We start from the raw sequence: 12,550 nt of genomic DNA, 5'->3' as shown, positions 1-12,550 counted from the left end.
CACACAGAGCCCCTCCCCCATACACAGAGCCCCTCCCCCAGACACGGAGCCCCTTCCCCAGACACAGAGCCCCTCCCCCACACACAGAGCCCCTGCCACTCACACAGAGCCCTTGCCCCACACACAGAGCCCCTGCCGCTCACAACTACAAAGATGAGAGATCACTTCTTCCTCTTTGACAAGCGGCTTCAACCGGCTATTTACATTTCAGGTCTGGTCCAACAGAATTGGTCATAACATGGACACTGAAAGACATTGAGACATTATTTTACTGGAATAGAGGAGAAGTTAACCTTTCTAACCCTTTATATGTCTCAACTCCTCAGATTGTGCGCAGAGCAGACACTACCAAAACAGGAGTATCAATTTTAAGTTACATTTTAAGTTTAGTTTAATTTATTTGCACAAAGAAAACAAGTGATAAACAACAGTACAGATTTTATAATAATAATAATAATATGGTTTGCAGGTGTGGTTGGAAGTCCAAGGGCTTATATGAAGACCCCACCAGAAAAATACCAGATACAGTACATAAGTAGAAAAATAAAAAGAGTTTGTTAAAACAGATAACCAAACCTACTAATATATAATGCAATGAACATTGATTCTGGAAAATTCATGCTCAGTTTGTCACGCGTGGTGCCACATAACGCTAGTTGCATTTTAGCCAAAGACTGTTATACTAGCTGTCTATTCCGTGTTTTATAAATGTGCAATAAGCATCAAACACAATTATTTAAGGAATTGGCAACTCGTTTTCATTCTGAGAAATAAGGTAGGCCACTTGATTTCAACATTTGAACAAAGTGGCCAGGCTAACATGCTGTTTAAACAGTTGGAGACGGACATAACAATTCAACTGTTCTAATTGTTAGCTAGCAAATAGATACACGTTGGCTCAACTTGAAATATAAATATTAGTTGGCTACTCACTAACACGTGGGCTTGTGCTAGAGAGATTTTTGATGAGACCTGTGTTAATGTTCTATAAGGCCTGCTACAAGATGTTCACAACAAGCATCTCGCTACACTCGCATTAACATCTGCTAAACATGTGTATGTGACCAATACAATCTGATTTGATTATAAGTCAGCCATTATTAGTGAATGTGCATTATGCTTGGTTCTGGTTCTTGTTACATTGGAACAAAAAGGGCACTTTCATAGACAGACTTGAAAGTCAAATCAGTGATTATTGTTAAAAAGCAGGCTCAACTGAAAGCAGGTTAAATCATTGAATGATTAGTGTGTCTTATGGTTGTGGAAGGCTTGAATTTAGTCTAGGTATAATTTCACAAGCCCTGAATTCATTAGATTATTGCAGACTGTTTGATTGACCTTTAATTGTACAACAAAGCTAATGTATATATATATGTTTTATTTATTTATATGATTTTTTTAAATCAAATATATTGTGAATCGCCCATAAGTTAAAACAAATAAATAAATAGAGACAGTATTTTTAGGCCATATCGCCCAGCCCTACGTACAATCATCAACATGACTACACCACAGCACCAGAGAGACCAGGTACGGGTAGGGAGACCAAATAACTTTGTCGTCTGACACCGTTCACTGCCAATGACACACCAATGTTCAAGGCAAGGAAGAGCATGTTCTGTACATGTATGCTGGAAGAATTCCTCTCCCATCTTCCAGAACAAAGTTACATTGATTCAGTCCTTATGACCTAGTAATAAGTGCATCATCATTGATGTATGAACAGTCAGCAGTGGTCACTTACCCAGTATAGTAGAATCATAGCTCTGGTTAGGTCAGTGTTCTGGCTAGAGGCCACAAATACTCTGGTCCTAAGTGTTGCTGGCCTTGCCTTGAACTTTTTCACTGACCAAGTCCCTGCTTTAGGCAGATACCTATTTAGAGAATGTTCTTTTTACAGGCTCAGTCCCCCCCTCTCCCTTAAACAATACTGACCACATGGGAGGGTCCGCAGGGGTTTCCAGAAAGGATTGTTAGTGGGGGGACCCGGGCCCACTCATTGTTAGCTTGGCGGGGGTGATCTCAATTCCTAAATAAAGAATATAATCTCACCTTGAATGTTTCCAAATATAGAGAAGGGAGGGTGTTTGAGGATGAGAGAAAATCAGTGCTTCCCCTAAGATTTTGTTCAGCAGCTGAGGTTTCTCCGATGATCTGATGTTTTAACTCTGGTGGAGGGGGGGGGGGGGGGGGTTCAGTGCCTGCAAGATTTGCAGCGTATAGGGGAGACACAGAACATCCATGGATATGATTGGAAATGTGCATTTACATGAAATCCCAAAATGGTGTCAACCACCATGGAGACCATGCTGCTCATATTATGCACTGTGAGCTATGACATCAATGGCAGAGCACAGAAGAGGAATCATTCGTGTACAATGACTGGGTTGACATGATTCTGATGTAAACAGTATTGCCGTTTACCCTAACTCAAGATTAGATGTTGTTCTTGATGTTATGCTTGGTCAAGTGGCAGGTGGTCCTTTTCATCAATTACCCTTGAGGTCAAGGCCACGAGCATCCCATTGGTTCAAGCATGAAATGTGGGTGAGGGAAACTGTCTACCAGTGTACAGCTAGCTACCATTGTCGCCCCCAACCCTTCTTGTTGGGTTTATTGGCGGTTGGCATCCAACGTTATTGTGCATTACTGCCACCTACTGTACTGGAATGCCCCCGCCTCTCCTAGTTAAAAAATGGACCAATGTAAGTATAATGAGGGGTTCCTGCAAATGCAGGAATGCCCACATGCAGGAACGGCCCGAATTGCGGCAGCAATTGCACTCTTCTCAATGACAGACAGCCTTCCCAACAACGTGCCCAACGACAAATACCAGACCACCGGGCACGTTTACACATTAGAACCCCGCATCTGGTGCAGCCACATAACCAGCACTCACACAACACTGTTAAGGGGGCCACTTCTATCCCTGTGAATGACGAACCCTACAGTAGCCAGTGTCCAGTGTAACCACCGACACCGCACTAGGTGATGAATTCGAAGCATCAATAGTGTCGTGCTAAAACTACCAATTGGCCTTTGACAATGATTAAACCACGTTCACAGAAAACCATGCACGTATACCAATCGAATCTCTCTTGAATCACTCCCCTCCCTCTCTCGTTTATATCGATCGATACTCGAGGGGAAATCGAGGGAACGTACCTTGAGCGACGTAAACAAATCCGATGGAAACGATTGCAGAATGCACGTGTCACTTGTATAGCGGGGGTGTATTGGAAAAAGTCACATTTTAGGGTTGAAGCCCTCCTGCTTCGTTTGCGTTTACACTCTCCACCCACATTCCCACGGCTGTGGACCAGCTCTGCGTCCCCGACCGAATTATTCAACCCTCTCCTGGGTTAGGAACCAGAGAGAGAAAACTCTGTGTTCAACCCTCTCCCGGGTTAGGAACCAGACAGAGAACACCCTGCATTCAAACGTACTTGTTCTCTTCTGGTAACGGTCCCGATTTGACACGCCAGCAGGGAGACGCACTCGGAATGGCAGAATTGGGTTACAGTTGTCGTTTCTCCTAGAATCCGTTGTTCAACGGTGGGTTTCCCCAACGAACCCCCTTTTGTGATGAATAAATTAGGAATAATCTTAATAAATAAAAGACATGAATGCAACTTTAATATCCCCGCTGTTCACAAAATATCGTGCGTTAAATCCAGTCACTGCTGCGCACCTTTACAATGTTCACTGCCCAGGTCGAGGCTCAGCTCCCCCTGCTGCACATCTCCCGACTGACTGCATCAACGTGTATGACAGCTTGGAGCTCTGCATAACATGCGTAATTGTAATCCCTCTTTGAACAGCCAGCGAACATGACAGCTCTACGTGGAGCAACGGGAGAAACCACAATCTACTCACTTCACTGCACTCCGTCCTCCCTCTCTCTCTAACTCTCTCCAGTCCGCTTCTGCTCTGTAGGCAGTCCTATATTCTCCCCTCCAATAAATTGGTGTGTTGACCGCGGGTTTGCCCGTCAATTCCTCTTTAGCACCACGTCCATACACCTTTCACCCAAATCTGTCTATTGGCCGGAGATTCAGTACACTCTATTTCGGTTTAAAATTGAAATGATAATCAGTGGTTCATTTACGGTTCTTGGCATCAAGGTCTTCCCTTCCACATTCGGTCTGTGGTTGGTTCGGAGCTATGAGTAAAACGGTGTTGTGATGCTGGTTTCTCCTGCTTGAACACCCGCGTCCTCAGCCCTTCGATTCGATCTATTCAGGGAGGCGTGGAGTGAGTGAGTGACACATAACTCGCCCCGTGCCAGACCTGCGCGGCCTACTATGAGCGCTATCAACCCACTAGGATTGGGGGGTGATTTGTTGTTGTTACTCCTCTACACCGCCTGAAATTGTATCCAACTGCTTCTGCTCGGGATATTGCCTCTTCACCGATATCCCACGTAACCAGCGGGTTAGTCGGATACCGCTGCTCTGTTTCCGAGGACAATTTGAGTGACAGTCACATTGATTTCTGTCCAGAGAGTCGCGCCTTCGAAATCCTCGTAATCACAGTCTATCTGTCAATATCCCCATGTCATTGCCACACATACAGAAGATAAAGAGAAACGCTGCCTTCGTCAAAGCATGGAGCCTTTGTTGTCTGCTCTAATGTTCCAGTGGGATTGTATTTAATCTGAGATTTGGAGTATTAGTACAGGAAACTCTTTGGCCGTCCTGACCTGGCCCCAGGCCAAATTCTTTAGCATGACCATGGAGGTGATGGACATAATGACAGCACAGACACAGATCTGACACACTGACATACACACACGTAGACACCTAAATGCAGACACACACGCACACACACGGGCATAATGTACGTGCACACACATTCACACACACACACCATTAACATGTGCATTGCATGTTAAACAAATGCTCAGAGCTATAACACACCTGATCTCTTTATGCAAACTCATATAGGCTACATACAGATGCAATGCATTCTCTCTCTCGCTGATTGATGTGACAATAGAGTGACCTCATTGTGTTAACGAGGCAGCCATGTGCACCACACACACATGAGTATGCACATTGAGGCAATCATATGGAGCTCTGGCTGAAGACAGGGGCCTAACCTGACAGTCTGGGAGAGCGACAGGAGGGAGAGAAGAGGGGGGGGTAATAGGGGGAGAGGTGAACGTTTCACCCCTCAGAGAGGGGCTCACTGCAGCCTGAGGTGAAAAGGAGTACTCTCAGATTACAGACTTTACCCTCAGTTAAATGTCACTCATATTCATTACCATCATCTGGGGTGTATTCGTTAGGAACCAAACGGAAGAAAATGGACTGAAACAGAGAGGGACTATCAGGACTTGTGCAATAAGATACATTCCTTTTGATTTTTTGTTGCAAAACATTTTAAAACGTAAGGCACTAATTAATAACCCTAATTTGCTCCAGGGGTGCCGCACTACTACAGTATGACTGACCCTGTAAAACAACACATTTCACTGCACCAATCCGATGTATGTGACAATAATTATAAAATATATATAATAATAATAATATAAAATAAAAAAATATGACCCCCTTTGTTATAGCGTTCCTCCCAGTCAAATTACTTAAAAAAATCAAATATGATATACACTGAGTGTACAAAACATTAGGAACACCTGCTCTTTCCATGGCATAGACTGACCAGGTGAATCCAGGTGAAAGCTATGATCCTTTATTGATGTCACTTGTTAAATCCACTTCAATCAGTATAGATGAAGGGGAGTAGATTGGTTAAAGAAAGATTTTTAAGCCTTGAGACAATTGAGACATGTATTGTGTATGTGTACCATTCAGAGGGTGAATGGGCAAGACAAAAGATTGAAGTGCCTTTGAATGGGGTATGGTAGTAGGTGCCAAGCGCACCGGTTTGAATGTGTCAAGAACTACATACTGTTGGGTTTTTCATGCTCAACCGTTTACTGTGTATATCAAGAATGGTCTACCACCCAATGGATATCCAGCCAACTTGACACAACTGTGAGAAGCATTGTAGTCAATATGGGCCAGCATCCCTGTGGAATGCTTTCGACACCTTGTAGCGTCCAATCCCGACGAATTGAGGCTGTTCTGAGGGCCAAAGGGGTTGCAACTCAATATTAGGAAGGTGTTCCTAATGTTTTGTACACACACTGTATTATTTCATCACTTCAACATTGCAAATTAGTATGTCTATAAGTCATATAGATACAGATATTGCTCAGTGTAAGAAGAGGTTGTGTAATACTGTAAAATTCTATGTGGTTCTTGGAAGTGCATGGTGCAGCAGCGTCTCACAGGTTAGGTGTCCATATGGCGCCCTGCATTAGGTGATTAAAGGTGTTAGAGTCAGCAAGCTCTCACAGTCTCTCGTCAGAATTAGACATTCATCCATTACCACTTTAAGAATCATTCTTTTTTTAGGCTTTGCCAATGCATTGATATTCAAATTATTATTACATTCTAAAATATGTGAGAATAATGTGGACATTGCCTGACTAAATAGATTAGACGCAGGCAATTTATAAATTGTCTGGCTGGGCTGATGAGACAGTGGATTGCGCAGTGAGATGGAACAACATCATAGCTTTAGCCAGTGGTAAATTATGGATTATACAACAGGTGGGTCTAATACTGAATGCTGATTGATTAAAACCGCAATCCAGCTGGTGTCTATTCGCCAAGTTACCACCTTAAAATGCCTATTTCCTCTGACTGCGCAATCCATTGTCTCATCAGCCCAGCCAGGCAATTTATAAACTTGATCTCCACAATAAAAAGCATATAGACATTATCTCAAGTGAAATTGCGTCCCATTAGCTCATTGTTATGGATGTATCCAAATAAATGTCACTAGAAAACAGCTTAAACAAATGGAAATGCAGCTACTTTCTTGTTATTCTGGCTGCACTGTTTGACATGACAAAGTTAGCCGTAGTTGGCTAGCTAGCAAACAAGGGATAAGAACTTTGCCAGCCAGTATGGTAATAGAACATTTAGAACAAACAACTAGGTCACGTCCACAGATACAGAACAAAAAGACCTGACAACACCCGTGCCAATATATCCTCCAAACTGGCATTATCACTTAAAGAGACACTGGCTGGAATGCAGTTTTAATCAATCAGCGGCCAGGATCAGACCCACCCGTTGTACAATCTAAGGAAATAAGGGCCGACGCAGTGGTTCTAGGCGGAGCCCCACCTGCCCTAAATGACTGGTCGCCATTAACTTCAAAGAATGAACTACGCGCTGTGGCTGGGGCTCAGCTCTGCCTCGTCCCCCTGCGTCGGCCATTATTTGAGCCCCACAATTTTAACACAAAAAAAAAATATATATCACACTTTTTTGGGGGGGCTTGCCTGTTTTGCATGTTATTTTGGTATTAATACGTGTCACATCAGTTTGCTAACAATAACAAAAAAAAAAATATATATAATTGAGTTAATAAAGCCGCATACACACATGGTCTCTTTTTTGTTTTCTTGAGCAAGGCAGCTCCAATATGCAGGTGTTTCTGCCTAGCTCAGTGCTTTCTGTGGTGGTGGGGCAAGCCAGATGAAAATACGGAGCGCTGCGCCGTGATTGGCTCAGTGTTCTGTCACTCATGGGGACACTATGTCACCGCCAAGTCTAAGGGTAGACTTGGGTGTGCTGCCATAGAGTTACATTAGAAGTGCCCATCCAAGAAGGTTCAAGGCCATTGGCCACAAATAAAATTACGTAAAATCATGTTATATGTACAGTAGCTTAGATTGGACTGATCATGTGAACATCATTCTTTCAAAATCTTAGCAAGCAGTCATGATCATGAATCAAGTTGACAATCTATTGGCAAATCATTTTTAATCCTTGTCATATGAAGAGAAGTAATGCAGAGAAATTATAGATAAAATGTATCAGTGCTCACCGACCATTGGACATTACACAACAAGTTGGAAATCGCAAATTCCACAATGAGTGGTTTGTAAGGAATCAGTGACAGTAGCTAAATGCAAGCATTACAAAGCAATCACTAGCCTGCTATTCAGTGGAGTGGCTTTGTGGTCCCAAATCTGGGATTAAGGGGCTATTTTCCAAGTTTAAAATTATAAACATTGAAGCATGATTTGTGCCATGCTGAAAACAACTGTTAACTCAGAACTGCGAAAACTTGACTTCAGTGAGTTCAAGACAATTGGGAAGTCAGGAATAAATGAGCTCCGACTGGGAAAATACGTTTTTAACGGTCATCCAACTCAGAATTGTAAATCCGGCCTCTTTTTAGAGCTATGACCTGAAGATCAACGACGTCATCATGAGTCAACCTTGTTTTTTTTCAGAATTCCCAGTTGTTTTGAAAGCACCATAAATCCAGAGAATGTCACATTTTGATGGCAGCATTTTCCCACGAAGGACCGCCGCACCACCTTCCTGTTCAAGTGAGCACAGCACAACAAGGTGAGTCCAAAAATCTATTGTATGCTGCTGCATAAATGATGTAATATGCCAGGGAGATATGTATACTGTAGCTAAGAAAGTAATACTAAGTGTATGTTGTGTAGTAAGATGTTAGTAGCCCATGTGCCTCACCCTAATAATTTGGTCTATTTACCCCTCTTAATTGTGCCAACTGTTCTGACGGTGGTGCATATGTAGCCTATAACCTGTTTTAGATAAATGTAATCATTGAATATTGTAAGAGCTTTCGTTGTCTGTTTATATGCCTCCTTTATTTATCCTACGGTTCTGACTTAAGTGTACAGGGAGAACACTGTAAGAATGGCTCATGCTCTGAATTCTGTCGCTGTACATAATGGCGCCGGAGGAGATGGCTGCCGTTTACCAATTGCGCTATTGTGTATTGAGTTTTTTTCGCTTTGTTTGTAACTTATTTTGTACATAATGTTTCTGCCACTGTCTCTTATGACCGAAAAGAGCTTCTAGATATCAGGACAGCGATTACTCACCTCTTACTGGGCGAAGAGTTTTTCTTTAACGAGTCGGACGCAAAGGATTTACTTCAGAAATCCGACAAGGCCCAAATCCCTGTGATTCGCATGAGAAAGAGACGGAGATATCGGTGACGTAGGGCGGTGTAACTTGTAAGAATCTGACGGCGAGTGGGTAATCTGTCTCTACCATCAGTCCTATTAGCCAACGTACAGTCATCGGATAAGAAAATAGACAAACTACGATCATGAATATTCTATCAACGGGACATTAAAAACTGTAATATCTTATGTTTCACTGAGTCGTGACTGAGCGACGACATGAATAACATACAGCTGGCGGGTTTTATACTGCATTGGCAAGATAGAACAGCCGCCTCCGGTAAGACAAGGGGTGGCGGTTTGTAAACAACCTATTTGTAAACAACAACTGGTGCACAAAATCTAATAGTAAGGAATTCTCAAGGTTTTGCTCGCCTGAGGTAGAGTATCTCATGATAAACTGTAGACCACACTATTAACCAAGAAAGTTTTCATCTACCTTCTTTGTAGCTGTCTATTTACCATCACAAACCGATGCTGGCACGAAGACTGCACTCAATGAGCTGTATAAGGCCATAAGCAAACGGGAAAACACTCATCCAGAGGCGGTGCTCTTAGTGGCCGGGGACTTTAATGCAGGGAAACTTAAATCCGTTTTACCTCATTTACACCAGCATGTTAAATGTGCAACCAGAGGAAAAATAACTATACACCACCTTTACTTCACACACATAGACGCGTACAAATCAAATCAAATTTATTTATATAGCCCTTCGTACATCAGCTGATATCTCAAAGTGCTGTACAGAAACCCAGCCTAAAACACCAAACAGCAAGCAATGCAGGTGTAGAAGCACGGTGGCTAGGAAAAACTCTAGGCTAGGAAACACTTTTTGCAGCAAGTGATTTCCATTTTTCCAATTGACCATCGTGTTCAACTATTTGCAATGCTTCAATGCAACAATGTCATCATATCTGGCCAAAAGTGATCATACCAATGCACTTTCTCCTCAACTTTCCCCAAATGCATTTTCTATGCTGTAGGTTGTATCAATAGTTTCTGCGTTTTGCTTCCATGTTTTAAAACAATTGGAGAATTAGGTGAATATGGTCTGATACACCACGGCTTTCAGCCAATCAGCATTCAGGGCTCAAACCACCCTGTTTATAATTCTAGATCTGTGATGCCTGTGATCATAACATTACAGTCCGTTTACTAAAGGAAGAAACCAGTAAATTGTGTATACTGTACATTACATTTATGTCTTAAAGCTGATTATTCTTTCCTAACACAACGCAGACTGTATTGCAATTTAAATATAAGCAGCGTATGCCTTGTACAATATAAGCCATTTAGCAGACATTTTTATCCAAAGTGACTTACAGTCATGCGTGCATACATTTTGGGTTTGGGTGGCCCCGGGAATTAAACCCACAATCCTGGCATTGCAGCACCATGCTCTACTAACCAAGCCCTACCTTGTGCAGGCGTTCTTTCTTTATTCATAAAATCTGTTATACATGGTCCTCTCAAAGACACTTGGTGACACTATACCTCCCTATACCTCTCTCAAGACACTATACCTCTCATTTTAATATGTACCCCCCCCCCCCCCTCTCTCTCGCTCTCTCTCTCTCTCGCTCGCTCTCGCTCTCTCGGTCTCTCCATTCAGCCTCTAAGCTCATTTCCTCTGACACCTCCACCTGGCAGTCAGGGCTCTCCCTGTCACCCTGCTGTTCTCCAGGCTGGCACTGCCATCCATTCCTATGCCACCCTCCAACCCCTCCCCTTGGAGGACTCCTCACCACTCCAGGACATGGCCGGGCTTCCTCTCCACAGGATGCTGGCTCCATCGCTGTGATACACTGAGACGGTTCCCCCAGTCCTGTGAAACACTGAGACAGTTCCCCCCAGTCCTGTGTTACACTGAGACTGTTTCCACAGTCCTGTGTTACACTGAGATGGTTCCCTCAGTCCTGTGTTACACTGAGACTGTTTCCACAGTCCTGTGTTACACTGAGATGGTTCCCTCAGTCCTGTGTTACACTGAGACTGTTTCCACAGTCCTGTGTTACACTGAGATGGTTCCCTCAGTCCTGTGTTACACTGAGATGGTTCCCTCAGTCCTGTGTTACACTGAGACTGTTTCCACAGTCCTGTGTTACACTGAGATGGTTCCCTCAGTCCTGTGTTACACTGAGACTGTTTCCACAGTCCTGTGTTACACTGAGACTGTTTCCTCAGTCCTGTGTTACACTGAGATGGTTCCCTCAGTCCTGTGTTACACTGAGATGGTTCCCTCAGTCCTGTGTTACACTGAGATGGTTCCCTCAGTCCTGTGTTACACTGAGACTGTTTCCACAGTCCTGTGTTACACTGAGACTGTTTCCTCAGTCCTGTGTTACACTGAGATGGTTCCCTCAGTCCTGTGTTACACTGAGATGGTTCCCTCAGTCCTGTGTTACACTGAGATGGTTCCCTCAGTCCTGTGTTACACTGAGACTGTTTCCACAGTCCTGTGTTACACTGAGACTGTTTCCACAGTCCTGTGTTACACTGAGATGGTTCCCTCAGTCCTGTGTTACACTGAGATGGTTCCCTCAGTCCTGTGTTACACTGAGATGGTTCCCTCTGTCCTGTGTTACACTGAGACTATTTCCACAGTCCTGTGTTACACTGAGATGGTTCCCTCAGTCCTGTGTTACACTGAGATGGTTCCCTCAGTCCTGTGTTACACTGAGATGGTTCCCTCAGTCCTGTGTTACACTGAGATGGTTCCCTCAGTCCTGTGTTACACTGAGATGGTTCCCTCAGTCCTGTGTTACACTGAGATGGTTCCCTCAGTCCTGTGTTACACTGAGATGGTTCCCTCAGTCCTGTGTTACACTGAGATGGTTCCCTCAGTCCTGTGTTACACTGATACTATTTCCACAGTCCTGTGTTACACTGAGATGGTTCCCCCAGTCCTGTGATACACTGAGAAGGTTCACTAGTACTTATTGCTGCTGCTATACAGTATGTTGACTGTGTGGTTACTATCCACTGCAAGTCCAGCAACAGTTATGTCACTTGGGGATAAATATAATTTATTGAATTGAACTGAATTGAACGGTGCACTGCTCGATGAGACAGCCTAATTAAGAGCTACCCACGACACGTGTTCAGAGAGTCAGAGACAAACAGTGGAAGGGTTATATCCAGAGGACGGTAGCCAATCCTGGGCTGTATTCATTAGGTAACAAACGGAAGAAAACAGGGTGAAACAGGGAGGGATCTGATCTGGTGAGGACAGACGAGCACACCGGTCGCACGCCTGAGCTGTCCTTATTAAGAATGTCCTGATGCGAGTCCATGACCTCACATAGGAAGTAATCACTATGACAGGATGCAGGTGTGTAAGGCTAGCAGGACAGGAAGAGAGCTAATTTTAAGACTGAATGGTGAGTGGAAGGACACGACATCAACACTCCTCTTAAACACAGTGGAATTATATGACATCCCCTCTCCTCCTTAATACAGTGGAAGGACATGACATCCCCACCCCTCCTAAACACAGTGGAAGGACATGACATCCCCTC

General features: G+C 43.7%; 1 protein-coding gene across 5 annotated transcripts in view; it reads right to left on the bottom strand.

Annotated features, from left to right (window-relative positions):
* Nucleotides 1–4,618, bottom strand: part of LOC129833675 (G-protein coupled receptor family C group 5 member B-like) — a 29,801-nt gene extending 25,183 nt beyond the window's left edge. Inside the window, exon 1 of one of the 5 annotated variants that reach the window (XM_055898413.1) lies at nucleotides 3,692–4,618. The gene's annotated coding sequence lies outside the window, so the exon portion shown is untranslated. Of the gene's footprint in view, nucleotides 1–2,052; nucleotides 2,155–3,165 lie in introns of those variants that run through there. The other 4 variants (XM_055898415.1, XM_055898412.1, XM_055898420.1 and 1 more) reach the window with 4 other exon arrangements.
* Nucleotides 4,619–12,550: the final 7,932 nt, after the last annotated feature.

This window comes from Salvelinus fontinalis, chromosome 34 (genome assembly GCF_029448725.1).
Source record: "Salvelinus fontinalis isolate EN_2023a chromosome 34, ASM2944872v1, whole genome shotgun sequence".
NCBI lineage: Eukaryota > Metazoa > Chordata > Actinopteri > Salmoniformes > Salmonidae > Salvelinus > Salvelinus fontinalis.
Note: the sequence above shows the minus strand (reverse complement) of the source record. Positions and strands in the feature narration are given on the sequence as shown.